Here is a 23,292-nt window from a genome sequence, read left to right as displayed (position 1 = left end):
AGACACAGGTGGTTCTCTTGAGGTTGGATTTGTAGTCATGGTGTTTTGTTTAGGAACAAATGTGCTTGCATTCGGATTAAGTTCAAGAATTTGCCTTTTACGTGTCTTACTTGCATATAAGTTCATTCCGTCTGATGCGGCCATTCCCACCTCACTGCCCTCCAGCACTGAAAGCCTTGCAGCGCCCATAACAATTTGTGCATCAAGTTCCAACTGTTCCTTCCTATTCCTCAGCTTGACTCTTTCCAGTCTGGGTTTCTCCTCTTGTTCCTCAAGCTGATGCTTCCTTTCTAAAGCAGCTGCTCCATCAAAGCTGCCCTTTCTGCCTTTGCCTTTAGCCATGCAGAAGATGCACTGGAACTGCCATGGCTTCTTTTGGTTGATCTTTTGCTAGACACATTAGACACACTGTCCCTGGTTTAATGTCATCTTGGCACACAGATTGTGCACCTTTGTGTTTTACCTTTAGTCGCACACCTTGGCCATGATACTCATCACCATAATCGTCATCAGAAACAACAGCACCATCACCGTCACCATCAACAACGCCAGCAGCAGCAGCATTCACAGTTTCATCATCATTTTCATCATCACATGAAGCTCCCATGTCCTTCAACCATTTATACACTTCAACAAATCATTAACAGACTTTTTTTGACTGAAACCATTCTTCCTACCCATTCTGTTCCTCCGAGCAATGTGTTGTGGAGCTCAAAGGCATTTTGGCATAAAGATTTAAACTGTCATAGCTGTTGTTGAACATTTGTCACATTTGCAGGAACATTTTCAAAAGAAGACAAAACGTGGCAATGTCTGCTTTTATTTTGCTTGTTTTTTTTTTTAAACTCGTACTTCTTTCCTTTTGAAGCTTTTCAATTATCATAACGATTCCTTTAGCGGTAGACTTTCTTATCCTTTTTTCGCTACCCTCACGTTGCGACTCTGTAGCTTTATTTTCATCATTGCCTTGTGCGTCACTCAATTTCAACAGATTACTTTGGAAGATAAGATTCACGGGCCTTGTTATTGCGCTATGTCGACTATGCACCCTCTCCATCTGCCCAGGCAACACACTCACAATACGTCACCAGTTTGGCCTACACTAGCAATATTAACACTGCATCATTTCCTGCAGACTTAAATTTCGTTGCAGCTCACAGTACGTTAATAGGCCGTTCAAAACAGTCAACTTTTTATAACATTGTTGCCGAAAAGTTTTAATCATCAGTCTTTCAGTTCATAGCCAGTTCATCATCAATTTAAATTTTCCTAAAATTGTTGAGAGAATTGCTTTAAAACTTAAACTGTTCACCATGTTGTTAGTCGCTTTGGTTAAAAATGCGTCAGCCAAATGTAATGTAATGTAATGTAATCATCAGTTCATAGCCTGCAGGCACGTCCAAGTTTTTCTTTGCCGGTTGATGATAAAAAGATTTAGATTTATTTAAAAAGATGTTTCTATCGGGAGCGTGCCTGTTCCCACAGCCCTACTGTATGTTCCCACAGCCCTATGTTCCCTAACCCACCCACCCACACCTCAGGCCTAACCCCAACCCTAGCCCTAGCCCTAACCCTATCCCTAACCTTAGAAATGTGGGAACATTGGGCTGTGGGACCATTGGGCTGAACCCAGTCAGCAGTTTACGAAATTAATTATGTGTCACGATCATTTCATTATGTGGACGAAATGCATAACAGAATCACAAAATCAGTTTTGTGACCTGCTGCAATACATTTCGTGAGTCAGCAGTTTACGGAATGAATTATGTGTCACGATCATTTCATTATGTGGACGAAATGCATAAGAGAATCACGAAATCAGCTTTGTGACCTTGTGATACGAAATGTATTGTACGTGATTCTATTATGCATTTCGTCCACAGAATGAAAGCATATGTCATTGAATGCATTTCGTAAGTTACTATTGCGTGGACGGAATGCCTTCTGTAACACAACACAATACTTTTGTGGACGAAATTGAAATGGGATTCACAGAATGATGCGTGTAGGTGCATTCCGTATTTACGTAGACAGAATTACTTTTGACAAAAAAAAAAGAGTTTATTTCGTCTACGACAGTGAATAGTGCATTCAGCATTATGTCCACGAAAGGAAAAGGCCACCAGTCAATTTCGTCCACGAAATTATGTGCTCTCTTCAGTGTTTCGTGGACACAATGCATGGTTTCATAATGAACATATGTATTTTGTCACACAAAAGTCATTCTGTCCACAAAATAAGGCATGTTACATTTGTATATATAGTATATATCATTTTTTGATCCCATGAGGGAAATTTGGTCTCTGCATTTAACCCAATCGGTGAATTAGTGAAACACACTCAGCACACAGTGAACACACAGTGAGGTGAAGCACACACTAATCCCGGCGCAGTGAGCTGCCTGCTTCAACGGTGGCACTCGGGGAGCAGTGAGGGGTTAGGTGCCTTGCTTCAAGGGCACTTCAGCCGCGGCCCACTGGTCGGGGCTCGAACCGGCAACCCTCCGGCTACAAGTCCAGAGTGCTAACCAGTGGGCCACGGCTGCCCTAATAACCCATATTGGCATTTCTGAGAAAAAACAACAGAAAATCTGATAACCAAATTTATTCACAGATAGCTATTGTGATGTCCATGTCAGTACATGTTACCATGCAGGCATAGTGTGGTATGGGGTAATGCCCTGCATGTCTGTGTTTAAGGCACCTGTGTTCAATTAACATCTATAGTCATTTTACTCTGGAACTGTAATTGTGCATGTGGACAAGTACTATTTAGCTGAAAGTGTCAGTAATTGCTAGTCTGGTTAAAACCAGACTCACACATTTTGTGAAATGAGATCTACAAGAGATTAATGATTTTTTTTATTTGCCATTCAGATTAGAAAAATGTCCATTCCTGAACATCATGCAAGAAACTGTTTTACTATGTTACTTTTTTAATAAGGTCGTGTTACATACTTTCTGAGCGCAAACACTGTCAGCCATAGATAAACATAGCCTACCTCTGTTGTCGTGGCAGTTGCATCAGGTAGGTAGGGAAGATGTGTCCTGAAGAGCATGAGCGTTAGCCTTATGGCGGTCTTCAGATTGGTGGCGTGCAATTTTCTTGCAGCAAACCACACAAAAGCAAACCCCTGGCACTTTAATTTCTTTGCACCATGAGCTGTATGGCTTGCCGTTCTCCTCCTTTTTCAACAGCCAAGCCCATTTCCATTTATTTTTTAGCTGTTTTATCTATGATGGCTAGCAACCTTGCCAAATAATGGTTAACATTAGATGCACACAAATCATGACGCTAATATGCGAGGTTCTGGTAGGCCTACTGGTTATGGTTTTGTGCTCTAAATTAATAATATTTTATAGCAAAGTTTTAAGTTGACTATTTTAATTGCATAGTTATTTTATTTCAACATACAGTCATAAACTACTGTCCTGTCCTGAAGTGTAACCAAAATAGGCTACGAGGCTGTCTGTGCGTCATAGCACAAACATGATTGACCCCCTTACACAATGGTAGCCATTCCCCCTCTCACACAGCACAGCACGGGTCCAGAGACAGAGAGGATAGAAGCGTAGTTTTGGTATACCAAATAGCTAGCTATAGCACTGAATCAGGGCACAGCGCGGGTCAAGATGTTTGGATGATTATCATGACTGACGTCAACAATAAAGATTCTCTTTATGCAGTTTGCTTGCATAAAATGATTCCGTGGATTTTGCAACAATATGCCAACAAACACGGGTATGCAGTGGCTATTCAAAATGTTGTGCAATAAATTGACACTATGAATAGTCCAGCCTACTTGGACTTGAGACTTAATAATGGTCCCAAATTTCAGCTGTGGCATTCAGAAGTTGCAGACCAAGCGACATGTCACTTATAGGCTAGAGAATGTTGAATCACATCGTTGCAAATTTCATACGATGATGCATCATTCCACAAAATGTTTTGTGTTCTCTATCAGGAAGTTATTCGATAAGCTTAACAATAAACATATGTGACCCTGCAAGGCGAAACAAGTCGTTTTGCGCACAGTGCTATTTTGAGAAAATCCACGATAAACAAATGTACAGGTTAAAATGTCGAATTTCACGTTTTCACATAATTCGACAGTATACAGCCTACACTTTCATATTGTGAACAAATATTGATAAACATACGTTTTGACTGTTAAACCCTTACTTTATTTAGGTGAAGATTCAACACATTAGCAGTCATTCCCTTTGTTCACGCCGCTATACGGTTTTACGGTAGGGTACGGTAGAGCTAATTTACTCATTAGGCTATTCATTACTCGTTACTCAATGTGTCAGCTCTTGGCAGATGTAATCAAATATCAATGTGAAAGACTTGTCTTTCAGGGCACGAACGGTCAAAAGCATGAATTTTTAGAAATATCCTGGCGTCATTTTAGGGACCAGGAGAAGTTTTCCATTTAAGTAGGCTAGCACATTTTAAAAGTAGGCTAGGCTATACACAATCTGTGTACACAGAACTTCCTCTTCCCTTACTTCGCCCGAAATACATTACAGTAATTATATTCTATAGTGACACCTTATGACCGTCCCAGGTATTAGCTAGGGGGCAGAAAAAGACTCATTGCACGGTTGAAACTATGGTTGAAACTGAATAGTCAGTCATCCGCTTCAAAGTCATGCTACCGTAAGGCTAGTTATAGCTGTGCCCTTACACTATCGCACGTGACAATTTACTTAAAAGGGAACTTGGCAACTATTTCAACATAATAAACCCATTTAGAAATCATTTGGATATATATTCCAGTTGCTGCTACTGGAAGAAACTGGAATCCATGCATTTCCACTGAATTATTTTTGGAATCTGATCCCTTATCATACCTGTTCATTCTTACTCGTTGCTCGACTTATCGTGACTAAATTCAAGATGGCTGCAAACGCTAAACTTTGTGAAGATACTGTCTGTATAAATCGTCTTGTAAGTAAACTACCAGTGCTTTTTCAAAGTTCTCAATGTCTCGTTTTAAATGTCAGGGCCCTCGGAAGTCTACCAATGAAGTGTGGAGATGCATTGAGCCTCGTAAATGGGTGTAAAACAGTGATTTATTTGCATGGCTAGCCCGATGCCGAAGCACCACTATTGAAAAAGCTGTTGGTAGCATCGGCTAACTAGCGCCAGATTTTGGAGTGCAGGGGACAAGCCGAGATGGGCTATGAGACATACGTTCACACTCGGTATCATGTTTCAATACACTTTAGGTCAATATCACACCGGAATTCTCCTTTAATGCTCTGCAAATCACAATTGACTGGTTATGCGCTAAGTTGATGCGGGCCCTTGAGACCAACATACCATAACAATTTTGTCATCCTCTGTGCCACAGTTCAGGTAGTTATTTAGGAAAAATTGCATTTTTTGGGTTTCGACCACAATTTTGTAAAATGAGAGCACTGTGTAGTAAAACAAACACACAATATACTAAATTGTGCACACAATCTAGTAAATTAAGACCACAATTTAGAAATATGAGCACACAATTTATTAATAATGAGCGCACATTCTCTCGATATACAACATTTTTTTGCAGTGACACCTCCTTGGCTCTGTAGGATGACGACGTCATCCACACATAAACTATAACGATAATGACATGAAGAACAATATAGTTGGGATCACTTTCAGAGCGATTTTGAGAACGATGAAAAACTCCATCAAGAATCCATCAAATTCTGCCATCATATTAATCAATACAAGGAGCGACTTTTCTTCATCATTGTAGCATCTTTATAGCTATTGTATACATGTAGCTATTGTTCCTGGTATGAATGACCCATAAATCTTAAAACAGTTGAATTAGAAGCCATATCATTTGCCCGGTTTTATGGGATTTAAGGATATGCACAGGAATTAATGCAACATTGAGACATTAATTGAATTAAATTAATTCCTCCCAGCACTCACCTTTTGGATTCTTGGTTTATAACCATAACAGAGCTTTATGTATGTGGATTAAGCCACACAGTCAACTCAATATAAACTAGATGTACCGCAGAGCGGTACAAAATATGACCACCCATCCAGCACATTTTTTCCACAAAAATAAGTCACGGTGAAAGGCATATATGATTCTTAACATAAGTCTCACTGAATTGCATTATGCACACTCAATTCTCACTGGTATCTGCTAGACAACAAGTACCAAAACATGATTAGTTCATAGATTTCACATGTAAAATACGTTTTATACAACCCCACCCCCATCTTGCCTGTTCCTAATTCTGAGAAATTCTTGAATTGTGTGCATGTGTGCGTGTACATGTTTATGTTTATGTTTATGTGTGTGTGTGAGTGTGTGTGTGTGTGTGTGTGTGTGTGTGTGTGTGTGCATGCATGTGCTTGTGTGTGTGCCTGTGTATGTGCCTGTGTGTGTGCATGTGCATGCATGTGTACATATGTCTACTGTGTGAGTATGTGTCATACGTATGATTACTGTGAATGTATGTGTGTGCGTGTGTATCTGTTTATGCACATGTGTGCATATGGAATGGGTTAACATGACCCCTGGAGGCAAATATACGCAAAAAATTGGTCATCCTAGGCCCTCAAGATATTCACAGAAAAATCTGTTGGTGTACGGTCACTAAATGTACACATAAATTAATTTATTGTATGGCCCCCATTGTATGAACGACAGTCCATGAAACTTGGCATGCATTCGGAGGGTGTCATAATGATCATACACTTTCAACTTCGTGCAGTTTTGACCATGTCAGCCAGAGATATTGTGATTAAAACACCACATTTTAATTTTTTTAATTTTTTAATTTTTAACTAGGTGTTGCTATACATGAAATAAGTGGTAATGGGATGGGTTGACATGGCCCCCATAAGACCAACATACAAAAAAAAGGTGGTCCTCCTAGGCCCTACGGTTCTCGAGATATTCACAGAAAACTGTGTCCGGCCACCTACCAGTTGGTGTAATTGTGTATTGTGTATTTATTGTGTGGCCCCCCATGAACGGAATTCCACGAAACTTGGCGTGCATTCAGAGGGTGTCATAATGATCCTACACTTCCAATTTCGTGCAGTTTTGACCATGTTAGGTCACAGATACCTGCGATTACAACACCTCATTTAACTAGGTGGCGCTATACATGAAATGAGTGGTTATGGAATGGGTTGACATGGTCCCTTAAGATCAACATACCAAAAAAAGGTGGTCCTCCTAAACCAGGGGTCTCAAACTCAAATGAGCTGGGGGCCACTTCTGCCAATGTCATCTGATGGGAGGGCCATGTCAGTGTAGCGCTATTTCGTTTTTTTTTTTCAAATACTGTATTTTCAAACACAAAACTACAAACAGAAAGCAGAAAGTCTTTTTTATTTATTTTTAGACACCATGTGCTAGCAACCTTAGCTTATAAATAAAATAATGATAAAATGAATATGAAGGGTTCAGATGCAAAAGCCTCTAAATGCCACCTACGTCAAAAATGAGATAAAGATGGAGAGTGGATGCTCTCCACACATAGTAGCCTATACGTTAATCAAATATATTTACTTCAAAACCCACTAAATACCACTATCTTCCTCGTATGAAATATCGATTTATAGGCAAAAACCTATAGGAGCCAGCCAAAAAAAAAAAATCTGACTAAACCTATATGCCGCTTCGCTGCGCGGCGGTCATAATAAGATAAAGAAGTGTGCTTATATTTATTCTAATGCAGACCAGCAATGTATATAATATGCTTGTCACTTGAAGGACACAAATATAGCTTTTATATGTCTCAAGTGGACATATATTGAGGAGGATTTTGCTATGTCTTCCTCCCTTAGGTTATGTGTACAAAATGTGACAAGTGCAAGCTTTGTGGATGTGGGTGTAAGTTTATGAGAGCATGTGCATGACCTAATGTATGACACACACACACACACACACACACACACACACAGAAAATGTCCCTTCTAAATTCTCCTCTGTTTTTGTAGGCTGTTTATTGCTTAGGCTGATATGTAACCTGTCTTCACTCCCTTTCTTCCTTCTTTCATCCCTCTCTCTCTCTCATTTTCTCTCTCTCTCTCTCTCTCTCTCTCTCTCTCTCTCTCTTTATGGGCTGTCACCACTCTGCTCCTTTCCTCCTGTTGGCTCGTTTGTCCACCTTCAACAAGTGCCCTTGTCAGGAAACATCGGGCCAGCAGGAACCTCACGCTCACTTGCTTTTCTTGCTTTCATTTTCTGCTTCCACTCTGCATCGCTTTCTCTCTCTGTGTGCTTGAGTCTCTGTCTGTCTTTATCTGATTCAATTTCTATTTTGCTACCCATCTACTATACAGTAGCATGTCACTAACATTAATATCTCGTCTCAGCTTTTGTTTTCTTTCTTTCTTTCTTTCTTTCTTTCTTTCTTTCTTTCTCTCTCTTTCTGTCTTTCCTTCCTTTTCAATAGTTTCAATAGGTTTCTTTGTCAGTACCTTTGTCTGAGTGCGCTGTGCTGTTTAGCATGCTTCATCGTGTTGGTGCACACTGTGCATAGATGACTTTACCTCTCTTCTCATTATACAGTAACCATACAGTACTGCGTCTAAGCTGTCAGAGCTAGAGCTTTACTGTGCGTGTGTGTGTGTGCGTGCGTGCATGTGTGTGTGTGCGTGCAAGTGTGTGTGTGCCCCATGGCTGGGTGCTTGACTGGGGCCGCTCTCTCTCTCTCTGGGAGCAGATAGCTGATGTGTGAAGGAGGCCGTGACAGAGGACAGAGAGCACTGGGGGAGTGCAGCAGCAGAATTAAGCGCACTGTTACCTCCACCCCCCACCCCCACACACACACAAACACACACCCCACACACACACACAAACAGACACACTCCCACTGTGCACTGTTACCTCCACCCAACCCCCTCTTCACCCCCCCACCGACACACACACACCACACACGCGAACACACTCTCATCCCTTCAAAGCGCACCGTTACCTCCAAACACCCCCCCCCCCCAACCCTCCACACTACGCTCCTCAATCAAACTCCCAGAGGGAAGGAGAGAGAGAGAGAGAGGGAAGGAATGTCAGTGCTTAGCAAGCATCCCACGCCACGGTTTGTGCACCTAACCCCCGTGACTATGGGTGGTGTTTGAAAGATGGCGGGCGGGGTGGGGGGGGTGGGGGGGGGGGATTGATGCTTCAGACCGGTGAGCCTGTTTTACTGTGTGGCCGCGTGTGTGACCAGCGCAGAGAGCAGCTTTTGCATTCCACCCTCGGCATTAGTGGCCCTCTCCACTCCGCTACTCTCCTCTTCTCTTCCGACGTGCGAAGCGGGGTCTTCAGTCGTGTCCTTCAGAGCCACTTGGCCTCATATATGCACATGCACGCCACGCCGAGCTGCTCATTCACGCGAGCTACGTTGGGCACGCACAGACAAATGCCACGTTAACAAAGTGACTGTGGAAAAATGTCGCTGCTGTGCGTTTGAAAATTAATTCGGAACAAGCTGTTATTAAAGATCACTGACAGCTCCCCTTGACAAATGGCGAATGAAGACATTTATGATGAAACATTCGCTGAAATATACTACCTCTATTACAATGCACTGTATTACATTGCTTTATTACTCAATGATGTATTATGTCAGGTGGTTTTCTATTAAAAGCTATTTCTGAAAATGAATTATTGTTAATTATTTCTCTGGGGGTGTTACTTAATTGATGTTGGTCAAGTATTATGGCTTCGGAAGTCATGGAAATGCCAGAGTGACAACATTTCATAAAACATTTATTTTGTCTTACTCTTCACGAATCACACTCAATTTTTTTAGATTTCAGAATTTATTTCATTTCAATGTCAGTCTTTGACCACTTACTTTCGCCTTGGCTCTTGTCTGATGTTTGACAGAGAAGTCAACTGCCAGCTCATGTATGATTGTTCAGCAGCAGACTTCAGCTCTTTTAGAGATTAAAGAGCCTCGATACTCTGCTGATGCTCAACCGCCTGCTTTTGATCTTTCCCATATAATACCTGCTTTTTTTTTAACTTAACATCTCTCTTTCTCTCTCTCAATCTTAGACTTCCGCTCCATCTATGACCCCTCTGTTTTCTGTTCATATCCTCCCATCCTTTCTTTTAGTCTAAATCTTGGTCTGTTTTCTCATTCTCGTCTCTGCGCTTTGTTTCACTATTCAGCTGGGGCCGACTCTCCTTGTCTCCCATCTCTCATCCAGGCCGTAATGCCCTCCCTCCAGGGAGACCTCCCCTTCTTTTCATTCCTTCTTGTCACTCCCTTCTTCGTTCCCTCCCTCTCTTTTTACTACCTCTCTTGCTCTCCCTCTTTCTCTCTCTCTCTGTCTCTCTCCTGCTTTGAGGTTGTGTGAGCAGCATATCTGAAGTGTTGTGACGTCTAAGTGTGATGTGATTATCCTACAGAGACATGGTGTGTGTGTGTGTGTGTGTGACTGGAAAGTCCTGTCTAAGATGCCTCCACTTCCTTATTCCCCCTCTACCCACCCACCCACCCATCTACCACCCCATCCGCCACCACCTCCTCTCTCCCCCGGTCCCCTCCTCTCTTCCTCTCTCCCTCTCTTTATGTCTCTCTCTCCCTCTCTCTCTCGCTCTCTGTCTCGCTCTGTCTGCGGGCCCCAGGGGAGGCTTGTGGCGTGCGGTCGGCTCAAGGACGAAGCGTGGCGGCCACGCTGCGCGGCACTGCGCTGCACGCACCTCCGTCATGTCTGTGCCAGCGTGGAGATGCATGCAGACGCCTGATGGCTGCGCCGGCCACAGACACCACTTCCTGCATCCGTGCGATGGGACGCAGAAGACCATGGGAGAGAGGGAGAGAGAGAGAGAAGGGAGGAAGAAGGAGAGATGGGAGCGATTTTGCCCACGAGGAGAAATGGGATGGGATGTATAAGAGTATGAGAGAGAGAGAGAGAGAGAGAAAGAGAGAGAGAGAGAGAGAGAGAGAGAGAGAGAGAGAGAGAGAGAGAGAGAGAGAGAGAGAGAGAGAGAGAGAGGAGGTTGGTGCTGTGGCAGGTGTCGTCTGGCACGGTGAGGAAGGAGGGAGAGATTTGTGTTGACCTTAGCAGTCATGTTGAATTGAGGGGGGAAAGGGAAAGGGGGGTTGCATTGTGATGGCACAGGATCCCCAGACATCAGAGTAAGAATCACTCAGACCCAGAGAAGGGATAAGGGTGAGAGAAAGAGAGAGAGAGAGAGAGAGAGAGAGAGAAAGAGAGAGAGGAAACAGGAGAGAGAGAGAGAGAGAGAGAGAGAAAGAGAGAGAGGAAACAGGAGAGAGAGAAAGAGAGAGAGGAAACAGGAGAGAGAGAGAGAGAGAGAGAAAGAGAGAGAGGAAACAGAAGAAGAGAGAGAGAATGGCCTTCATCATCTTTATTTTCCATTCTTATTTTAGATTTCAGAAACCTCACACTGGGAATCAAGTGCAGTCTCAACACTGATTTCTGTGCAGAATTTTCAATTTTTTTTAATAAAGAGAGAGACAGAGAAAGACAGAGAGAGAGAGAGAAAATAAAGAATTGTTCTGTGTGTGTCTTAAATAATTTGTCTGTATGTGTCTAACTATACCTGTGTGCTTGAAAACTCTTTAAATGACTTTGCGTCTCTCTCTCTCTGTCTCTCTCTCTGTGTGTGTGTGCGTGTATGTGTGTCTAGAATAAGTGTGTATGGCCACATCTATGAATAGCTGTTCTCAAACATTCCTCTCTCGGATGGAGGGCACTCATTATCTTTGAGTCCTGTGGGACTTCTGCTCTTTCCATACATGTGAGCAGGATCTGCTTAGAGCAGCCATAGTGGGCCGTTACCATAGTGACAACAACTTGAGTGCTGCACCTGCGGGTTGTATAGTGTGCACTGAGACTTTCAACCATCAGAGGAGGGCGAGAGAGTAATGAATCCCTTAACTTTTCTGTAGTTTACTGAGATATTTGGTACACACTTTGCTCAGATGTCTCTGTGGAGAGATGAATTTTAATTTATTTTTTTTAATTTATCATTGTCTTTAAGCTGCTGTATCATATTCCTCTGTGAATTGCTGTTTAATCACCCGAAAAGTGCAGATTGTTTAAAAAATGCTGCTTGTATAATAAAGATAATGGCCAGGAACACTTGATCTATGGGAGGTTTCATAAAAAGATGTTCATTGATTTTTTTTTTCACTTGCAGTGCTTCTTTTTTAATTGTAGATTCAGAAACGTTGTAAGTAATCTTGATTGACCTGCTAATGAATTATATTCGATTGGGTGAAGATTTATAAAATTTGTCGCAGTCATTTTTTGCCTCAGCAAGTCTGTCTATAAACGTCTTGATTTGGACTTGAGCCTGTCTTTTTTCCATCAGGGCTGCCTTGGAGCTGTCAGCTGTTATCAACTGATTTATATCCTCCGTTAGCCTAATGGTTTATTAATTAATAAGGACTCCTATTAGCAGGCAGTTGCACCCGCAAATAAAAAGAACAAAAAAACAATGTGTTGCACTAAATTACACTTCATAGTCATGCAACACAATATGCAGCAGGGCTAATTGAGGTTAATTACTGTAATATAACTAGTAAGTAAAAACACATTAATGATGGTAATTAAGACTAGCATTAGGGCAGACAAGGGGGAGTTCTAGTGTTTATTTGTCTTACTGTGTAGTACTGAAGACACTATATCTGAGCAAGAATACTACAAAACCACGTTCTCACTGATTGTAGGGTTGTAAACTCCCAGTGAATGTAGGGTGCTCTTTTTGAAAACAATTTTATAGGAAAAAAGAGGAGCCTTACGGCTCACTTCAGATACACGTTACTATATCTGAGCTGACAGTCCTTGTCTCGTAGAGCAAAAAATTTCCATTTTCTAACAGTGTCTTCAGGGTGGCCAGGGGGAAGACCCATCTCCATCTCCTCCAGGGCACCAGCCTTCTATCGGCTGTGTGGACATGTTTGAGTTGGGTTGATTCTGTCTGTGTGAAATTTGTTAGGTGGGGCTGTGGTTGGCCCTGAACACATGCATATACACGCACGCATGTACACACACACATACACACACACACACACACACACACACTCACACACACACACATACTGTACACGCTCTCTCTCTCTCTCTCTCTCTCTCTCTCTCTCACTCTGTACACACACACACACACACACACACACCACACACATATGCAGTATGCACACAATGTAGTGGATCTTTGAGCTTTCCCCTCGGGTGACAATGCAATGAACACACACACACACACACACACACACACACACACACACACATTCACTGAATATGGTTTTCCATTTCACTCTGGGGTGAAGGGCTGGAGAGATCCACGAGCAAACACACAAACAGACACACTCACCAAGCTGAGATTGACAAGCCCAACCTCACACTCTGAAGTAAGACACACTCATGGGAGCTCTAAAATACTACGGTATGTTGTCTATCAACATGAACAGAGAAAGCTGAAATGAGCTCCCCTTTCACAAGTCCTACACACCCTAATCAATGGATTACTTTTACACCCTACTTTTCAACAAGACAATGATGGTGCACTCAAATGTGGCAGTTGATGAACATTTCTTGCTATATAAGTCTGTTAGAATCAAATGCTCCACGGAAACATTTGGCGCTTTTAATGATCCTTTGTTTTGGAATGCTGTTTTTTGTTTTAGGCCCTCTAAACAGGTGAATAAACTCTCCCATTTAGGTCTCAGTGCACAGAATGAGCTGGTTTCAGTAATGTTTAGTAGGAGAAAGCACTTTGGTCATTTAAATAGTATTTACATGGTTTTTCCCCCTCTGCTGTGGGTACACAGAAAACGGCCTTCTAATTGATTTATCTAATTAGGGACCTTGGTGGAAAGTAATTTAGTTTCAACCCCTCTCTTTTAATTCTTTTTCATCTAGTTTTCTTTTCTCTTGCGTGTACACACACACACACACACACACACACACACACACACACACACACACACACAATTTCCCTATAATAACATTAGCCATTTTGCTGTTTATGAAAACAGTATTTTCATGGCAGAGCTTGCTGAGGAGCAGGCTGTGATGCCATTACGTCATCATTATCCTTTTCAGTCTTTTTTGTGCCATTAACCACTGTGGAAAAAAGGAAAAATACAGTTGGCATTCACCCAGTGTCCCCTGTCGCTGGGCAATATTACAACTATTACATTTCAGAAGCAGTGGTCTTTATTTTTAGCATGATGATATGACAGATCCATTATGACGTATTGTTCATCCTGTCATTAAATTCATTTTTATCTAGTCAGTGTCAAAAGTTGATTAGACTAAGTAAAAGGCTTCTTGTATGGCTTACATGACCCTTTTTGAAATGTTAATCGTTAATGTTAAAATGTCAGTGTATAGACATGCAGCATACATTTCTGTGTGTGTGTGTGTGTACAGTATGTGTGTGTGCTAGTTTGTGTGTGCGAGTCTTTGTGTGTGTGTGTAGTGTGCAGGTGTGTGTGGGTGTGTGTGTGTGTGAGTTTGTGTGCGTAAGGGTGCATTTGTGTATGTCTGTTTCTCCTCCATCCATTTGCCTCTAGTCCCCAAACAATTAAAAGACTGAAGCTGTTTAAGTGCAGCCTGCAGATTGTGCAGCCCAACCTGCATCTCTGTAGGAGCTATTGTTGTTTGTTTTGCTGAACGAACGCGTTTCTCACTCTGCCAGCTCAGCTCTGCGCTGCGGCGCCGTGCTGCACACGCACCAGCTGAACGAAAAAAAAAAAAAGAGAATCGCCTCGCTGCCCGTCTGCCTGCCTGCCTGCCGGTCGGTCCTGAGCCGAGTGGTCACTTCATGGCCTGTTTGGCACTGTCACTCCGCGCCCGGAGCCGTTCCGCATGCACACCGGGCTAATCCCATAAAAGGGCAGCACGGGTTGGCCTGCCACCCCGCACATCATTCCAGACCAGGCAGCTCTTCCTCCTGTGCTTTTTCACTTGCTGCCCTCTTTCTTTTTTTCTTCTCTCCCCCTCTCTCTCTCTTTCTCTGTCATGGGAATCGATTGATGTTTTTTGATGCTTTGAATGTAATGGGTGTTGATCTTGTATTGATATCGTTTAGGTATGTGGTTTATTGGTAATCATGGAAGAAGGTCGTCAGCCAGTGGTCTAATAGTGGACTGTTAGATTTCTCTCTTCCTCTCTCTCTCTCTCTCTTCCTCTTTTGCTCTCTCTCTCTCTCTCTCTCTCCCCAGACCTCTAGTGAGTAAGATGTTGCAGGTTAAAAAAATGAGCTGCCGTGTTCCCTGCATATGTAGGCGCTTGCATTTGCATCAGCCCTCTCTGTCATCACCGTTCTGCCGGCTCTGTTTCTAAACTCTGTTTCTGCCCCGTTTGCGGTGGTGGCGGTGGGGTGCGGTGCGGTGCGGTGCTGTACGGTGTGGTGAGGCACATGCAGCACTTCACTGACAGCCCAGCTGCTGCGCTTGAGCTATTGGAGTGGAGGAGGGCAGAGGCAAAGGCAAACTGCTTTTTAAACGAGCAGCTCCAGTTTTCCCCGAGCACACGGCCTGCTGCACACACACACACACACACACACACACAAACTGGCTTAAACAATTGATATCTAATACACAAACAGGGATTCAAATGATCACAGGGGGCAGTCTAACACTCAGGATACAGTATAGCTGTATGTCAGCACATGGGTTCGCTGGTACTTTCCTGAAGCAAATAGGCTGTAATAATGAGAGCAATTAATTTTTGAAAGACAGAAGACGGGAGTTTTTGTGCTCTGTTGTGAAAGCACCAAGACACAAGTGAATATAAGGTCTGCTGTGGTTTGTTAACATCTGTGAAGGAAACAGGTCAGGGCCCTGATGGGACAGTCAGATATAGTGAGTTGAAACCCTAAAGGAAACTCTTCAGACATAATCATCACCATCACTATGATTTTTTAAATTCCCTTTTTACCTTTTGTCTTTCGCTCTCACTCACTCTCAGCCCCCCACTTCTCTCTCTCTCTCTCTCCCTCTCTCTCTCTTTCTCTCTGACACACACATTCTCTCCCAATTACATCACATTTACAGATTTATAGAACACAAAGCTTCTGGAATAATTTCAAAAGGACCCATTTAAAGTTAAACCTCACACCTAGGAACACCACGTACATCTGACTAATTAGTTCTTGAATCTGGGAGGGCCTAACGTGGACCATAGAGCTTATCGGTTGTTCTTATTCTCCTGTGGCTACTTCTTGCCCAGCTCCATATATGGGTCCCAGTGACGATAAGTGCATAGCTGTGGTGGCTTTCAGAGTGTAATAACTCTCTTTGCTGACACAGGTCTGGTTAAATACAGCAGTGTGAACTTACACACACGCACACTGTAGTCATTTCTTTTATCCGTTTTCAAAATGTCACTATGCTTATTAGCTTAGCAGGCACGTTTCAAATATATCAAGCTATATTTATCAGCTTGTGTACATCCTCAGAGTGATCGCTTGTAATTACATGCCAACAAGGATTCATCAGGATTTATTCCCATTAATAAATAAATGTTTGTACAGCATTTGCGTCTTAGTTTCGAGTGTGTCAGAGCAGGACAAAGATTGAGTGACGACAATGAATCAAACAAGTCAACGGGAGAGAACGAAAGAGAAAAAAAAATCATGTGAGGCAGACAGAGAGAGAGAGAGAGAGAGATAGAAGATGGAGACAGGGCGAGAGAGACCTCCTGCCCTCTCCCCCATTGACTTTCACTTTGCCTGATACAGGATGTCAGTTTAGCAGTCGATTGAATATCTACCAAGCCTTTATTTATGACACTCGCGATGAAGTGTTGCAGCCAACCCCCCTCTCTACTGCTTCTCTCCTTTGAAGAAGGACTTATTGATAAAGAGGGGGAGAAAGACAGAGAAAGAGAAGGAGAGAGGGAAAGAAAGAGAGAGAGTTAAAGATAAATCAATATGTTTTTACAGAGAGCAGGCCTATAGCTCGAACAGGAGGCGGCCATGTCTTTTCGTCATCCGTCATTGCCCACTTTCATGTTGGACTCCCTAATATTATCAGTGATCTGAAGGCATGACTGATGGCCCTCCACTCATGCCTCTCTCTCTCTCTCTCCCTCCCCCCCTCTCTCTCTCTCTCAATTTCTCCTCCCATCACTGTGTTTGAATTAAGGAAGCTATTATCCAGCAAGCTTCAACCACACACTCAGAACCTGAGAGCTCTCGTGATTAATGCCATTTCACTCCCTTTTGAGTTATTATCTAGGCAAGAGGACATCATATATTCACCTGAAAAGAAAAAAAGTAGTCAGGCCCCTACATCCAACTAGAAATGGTATGCCTCTTCCTAAGCTTTTATTTTCCTAAATCTATCATCGGGAGGAGTTTTATTTGGATTTCCACGATCGATGTTTGGATAAATGCTTAAGGAGGTCGTCCCTCAAGCCTCTAATTATGTTAAAAGTAGTCTTTGACAGTGGTGGATCAAATGCGCTCAGCTTTTTTCCATTTCATCCACATCAGCAAGATGTCTAATAAGGCGTGATTAGCAGCTAGTTGTAATCAACGTGTGAGTCTTTGTGAGAGTTGAACTAATGTAAATATTGACTGATAATGATATATTATTGTAGAAAAAAGCAAAATCATCTCTTTCTTTTCTACACTGTTGTTTCTTTCTCACCACCTTGGAACATTACAATGAAGTTTATTGTTCCATATTGCATATCATCGCTAACAGAGAATGAGGAATATCTTTGTAAAAAAGCTTCCCATACTTGCAGTCACATAGTAAACCACTTTGTGCCACACACTTCCAGATTCTGAAGTAATTACTTTGAATTGGAGCGATATTCTGATATGAAATTATTTTTTGTGCGTAATTCTAATTGTTGTCTAGCCGCTTTCCAATTACATTTTGTGGGCATGAAATTGTACATCTGCTGAGTTTGGAGGTATTAGGTAATGTGTGAGCAGTTTTGCATTACCTGGTGTAATGCATTAGCTTTAACCATTAGAAAAATGACCAGAGGTGTTTCGGGAGAGTGATTAAACTTCCACCTTAAAGCTATTCCTCCTCAACAACAGCGCTCCCGGGCCATGTTGGTATTAAACTTTGTGCACAGAGGGGATGTCATATGCCTCATACAGTAATATTAGCTCAATGCCATTTAGATGTAATTGATCAGCTTGCCCAGATCCCAATTTTGTAATGAGCGGAGAGCAGAATTATTGTCAGAGCACTCCAGCTGAGAGAGAGAAAGAGAGAGAGGGAGGGAGGGAGAGAGGGAAGGAGAGAGGGAGAGAGAGAGAGACCCATGAGAAATAGGGAGAGAGAGAGAGAGAAACATGAGAAATAGAGAGATGAGAGGTGGGCTGGAGGGGGAAGATCCAGGAAGAGAGAAGGAGCTCAGCAGAAACAGAGCATTGGAGGGATATAGGTAGGTGTGTGTGTGTGTGTGTGTGTGTGTGTGTTTGCGTGGAATGAGAGAGAGAGAGAGAAAGAGAGAGAGAGAGAGAGGTGGGAGAGGGCGTCCTCATCGCTCATCAGGTTGTGTCACGTGGCGTGTGATGAATGTGGTCAAACATCAATACAGTGTGAATAATGAGGCAGGACTTTCCATTGCATCCTGTTGGTGTGTTGGTTTTTACCCCCCAAATCCCCTCCACCCCACCATTCGTCTAAACACACTCTCCCTCTCTTCCTATTGCACACACACACACACACACACACACACACACACACACCTACCTATATCCCTAACACTCCCCTGCAACAACCTGCTCAACCCAGCCAACCACCCACCCCCCCCCCCCCCCCCCCCCCCGCCCCCATTCCAGCCCACCCCCATTTCAATTCCAATATTAAAATGTCGGCCATTGTTTTATGTGACTTGGCACATTGCTCCCCGCGCTCCAATGTCACTCGGGCGATAAATCGATGTTCGGCAAAGGGCAGTGTTATCATATTATATTATGGCGAGTTGCACTGCGGCATGCGTCTGCGCAGTCTCTCCATCTATGGTGTCTGGTTGCATCTCTTTCAGTGTGAAGGGTTGAGGGTGGTGCTGGTGGTGGCGTTTAAAATTGTGATGTGTGTGTGTGTGGGGGGGGGAGGGGCTCGCTGGAAAAGGAATACCGTGAGGGGCACGCCACACCCATGCAGCTGACTGGCCAGGACAGGTGATGAGCGTCTGATTCATGCTGACATGAGACTGTAAATAGATCTGCTGTTGAGCCACTGCACTGAGCTGAACTGAACTGAACTGACGGGTGGACGGCCTCTTATGGACGAGGACTGGGCAGCGAGGGTTGAATGAGGCGGTTGTGACAGAGGTGGAGAGTGAGTGAGTGAGTTAGTGAATGTGCGTCTGTGCCACCTGTTGATGTACATTTCAAGAGCTGGTTCAGTTAAGGTCAAGGTTTCCCAAGCCAGTAAGAAGACATTTGTATATGTTTGCTTGTGTGTGTATGTGAGTGCAATCCCAGATTGATATCATCATATGCAACAGGTTTCTTTTGATAATCCCATAAAGAAGACATAACCCTCTCCTCCCTCCACACAGACTAAATGACCCCCCCTCCCACCCCTACCCAGCCCACCCTGTCCAGTGGAGGAGAGGAGGGGAGGGGAAGGAAGTTTGCCGTTTACATAGCGCTCTCCTGGAAGCCCAAGGCTGCCATCTATCATAGGGGAGGGAGGCAAATTGAGCTCTCAGCCGGGGGATGTGATAAGAAATCGCGGCCACATTAAAACATCTGTCACACCTCCTCCGCAGGAGAGATAGGGGAGACGACACTCACAGGAGAGGAGATGGAGAGAAGCGGAGACTAGATGGAGTGGGAGGGTGTGGTTTTTGAATCCGGGGACTGAAGATGTATCGCCGCAGAGGAGGTGGACGAGGAGGAGGAGGAGGTGGAGGGAGGTGCAGTAGGGTTTTAGTGAGGTGATCGGGTGGAGAGAGAGGAGACCAGACAACCAAACTGGATGTGGCATGGTGATTTTGATCTTGAGGGTTCTCCCAGGGATGGGGGTCATGGAGCAGCACTGGTGTGTGTGTGTGTGTGTCTGTGTGTGTGTGTGTGTGTGTGTGTGTGTGTGTGTGTGTGTGTGTGTGTGTGTGTGTGTGTGTGTGTGTGTGTGTGTGTGAGTTGGGGGTGGAGGTTAAGGTGGAGGTGGACCGTATCCCCTCTCTCCTCCATCTCTACAGGCCTGCTGCCGTAGCCAGCCTTATCTCATAGCCTTATCTCATGCCCACTCTCTCTCCTTAAATGGGCCCTCCGAACTCTCCCTGTCCCACTTCTATCTCTCTCCCTTCTCTCTATCTCTCTCTTTCTCACACTCCCTTGCTTTTTCCCACCTCCTGTGCATATTTCCCCTCATCCCTCCCTCTCCTTCTCTCTTCAACATACAGAGTAAGCCTCCCTCTCCACCACCATTCACCCTCTGTTTGTCCTCCATCCATCTCACTCACCCCACCCCCCTCCATGTGCACAACCCCCCCCCCACCCCCCACCCCCCGCCCCAACCCCATTCTGAAAGAGCCCACATCAAAGCAAAGACCACTTCAGCAGTTTATGAACTTCAGGATGAGCTTTTATTGATCACACTCCTGCATTAAGAATCACAGCAAGTGGGGGTAAAAAAAGTAATGACTTCTTTACTTATGCAGCCAATCCCCATCCCCCAACCCCACCATACACACACACACACACACACACACACACACACACACACACACACACACACACATATACACATATACACATGCTGATATATACAAGCACATCCCCCTCTTTTCCTGGCTGACAAAAAATCAATCTTTCGCCATAAAGAATGATAAGACCCTAATCCAATAGTACTGATGGTGGGTGAATACATACAAGACATGGAGACAGTCCAGTGTGTGTGCGTGTGTGTGTGTGTGTGTGTGTGTGTGTGTGTGTGTGTGTGTGTGTGTGTGTGTGTGTGTGTGTATGAACACTGGCATCAATTAATGAAACAAAGCCGACACTCACCTGCAAGGGTTACATAGAGAGCTGTGTCTAGGACAAAAGCTGCACCGTGTTAGTGGCGAGAATGACTGTTGTATCGTGTCATGTCGATGCGGACTAGGGCTATTTTGATCGCTTGAGGGGGATTGCAATTTCTCCGCTTGGCCGCAGCCGTTGATCTATTTCCTGAATCAGTAGGTTGCGTCCACGGCCCGCTCCTTCTGTTCAGTGGACCAACGCTGATCAGAACGCTGATCAGAACTGTTCCTGTGGGCCAGTGAGCTCTCAGTGTTTGGCTGGTTCCAACCCGATGGTACATCTGGGGTGATCAATGCGCAGCTACAGCTGGTTGAAGGGGACCAAATCCATTGAACAGTTGATTTGGTTCCATTTTACCAGCTTTAGCAAAGCATTTTTGAGTCTGGGTGGCTGCGAGGTGGAGGAGGTGGAGGAGGTGGGGGCTCGAGAGATGCATGGCTGGCTTTGAGCCCAGGAAAGGGGGATTTCAACCTGCAGGGAGAGCAGATAACACAAGCTATTAATTTCAGATGTCTGCTTTTACACCAATACTGGCATATTGTATAGTATACTGTACATACATGTACTGAATTCACACATATATATGCACACACACACACAAACACACGGACAACACAGATATATCAACAACAGGGGAGGAGAGGAGAAGAGAGGGATGAGAGGAGAAAGGAGGAGAGGACAGAAGGGAGGAGAAGAGACGGGAGGGGAGGAGAAGCAGGGGAGGAGAGGAGAAGGAGGGGAGGAGAGGAGATGGGAGGAGAGGAGAGAAGAGAGGAGGTGTGTATGAGAGCGGCGTTGTGGCTGATAACAGGGAAGAGGTGCTTATAAGCAGTGACTGCAGACAAACTTGAGAAAACAATGAATTTATCATGGTCCTGTCAATAGTGCTAATGAAGCCAGCGGCGACAACACTGCAGAAATTAGCTCCCATTGACCTCCTCAGTGCTTCTCCCTCACATCCACTATCGCTCTCTCTCCCTTTCTCTGTCACTCCATTGCTTTTTTTTTCTTTTGTCATTCAGTTCTTTCTTTCGTGTTTCTTTTGTCATTCAGTTCTCTCTCTCTCTCTCTCTCTCTCTCTGTCTCTTTCTTTCTTTATTTTTTATCCTGTATTTGTTCTGTGGGCCTCCTCCTCTAAACCATTATGTTTTAAATCATTTCTCCTCCTCGTTTCATTCTACTTGCGTCTAATGCATTTACAGCGGCAGGTATGTATGGCGCAGCGTACCTCCTTCTTCACATACACTACGGCCAAGCTCATTGTATTCCGTTCTGCATGTTCGCCTGCCCTTCAGGCGCCCCAACTCAAATTGCTCCTAAATTAGCATTAGCTAATCATTTTGCCATTAGGGAAGTTGGCCACCGCTCATCCTGGGCCTGCCGTAATGTAAGCGGCGCATATTGATACTGTGTGGAGTCTGGAGGCGCGCGTCTCTCTCTCTCTCTCTTTCTCTCTCTCTCTCTCTCTTTCTCTCTTTCTCTCTGTGTCTCTCTCTCCTGTGTGTTCTGGAGGTGGAGCGGCTCCGTCAGCTGTCTGAGGAGCCGTGGTGAGGAGGCGTGGTGAGGAGGCGTGGTGAGGAGCAAGGACCAGAAGGCCAGTGAGGAGTAAAGGAGAAGCAGCAAGGCGAGGCAGATAGCTGCAGTGGCATTGCGTCTGTATCCTCAACTATGTATTAGACTCTTCCTCCTCTTCTTCGCCCTCTTCTTCCTCCTCCTATACTACTCCACTCTCACCCCCCTTCTATCCACTCTCCATCTCTCTTTGCCTCTGTGAGCCCAACCCTCAGCAAAGCCAATGCAGAAACTCAATGCAGTTAGAAATGCAGTAAACCTCCTCCTCCTCCTCCTTGTACTCCTCCACCTCAACCACCTCTCTCCTTCCTCCTGTGTGTCTTTATGTCTACCTCTTTGTTTCCTCTGTTCTCTCTCTCTCTTTCTCTCTCTCCCCCACTCCACTCTCTCAGTGACGCATGGCTATGCACTCGTTTGTGATTGTGTTCTTTATGCTCTCGGCTGTGCTGCAGGGGGCTGAGACATGGAAGGTGTGTGTGTGTGTGTGTGTGTGTGTGTGTGTGTGTGTGTGTGTGTGTGTGTGTGTGTGTGTGTGACACACATCTCAGCAAGGGTATAGTCTCATGTGTGAAATAGGTACTCCTATAGACCCTAATAAATACAATATGAGAGAACTTGTACACTTTCAAACACACACACACACACACACACACACACACACACACACACACACACACACATACACTTATGTTCTCGTTCACCTACATACATCCAGTGGTATGCACACACCGACATGTACATGCGTGCAGAAAACA

The 23,292-nt window shown here is 44.1% G+C and overlaps 1 long non-coding RNA gene across 1 annotated transcript in view; it reads right to left on the bottom strand.

Moving 5' to 3' along the window:
• Positions 1-20,506: 20,506 nt before the first annotated feature.
• LOC121714182 overlaps positions 20,507-23,292 on the bottom strand; it is a 25,266-nt gene continuing 22,480 nt past the window's right edge. Inside the window, exon 2 of the long non-coding RNA XR_006033043.1 lies at positions 20,507-21,436. This is a non-coding gene — a long non-coding RNA (uncharacterized LOC121714182). The remainder of the gene's footprint in view (positions 21,437-23,292) is intronic.

This window comes from Alosa sapidissima, chromosome 7 (assembly GCF_018492685.1).
Source record: "Alosa sapidissima isolate fAloSap1 chromosome 7, fAloSap1.pri, whole genome shotgun sequence".
NCBI classification, from domain to species: domain Eukaryota; kingdom Metazoa; phylum Chordata; class Actinopteri; order Clupeiformes; family Clupeidae; genus Alosa; species Alosa sapidissima.
This window is presented reverse-complemented; position numbering and strand designations above follow the sequence as displayed.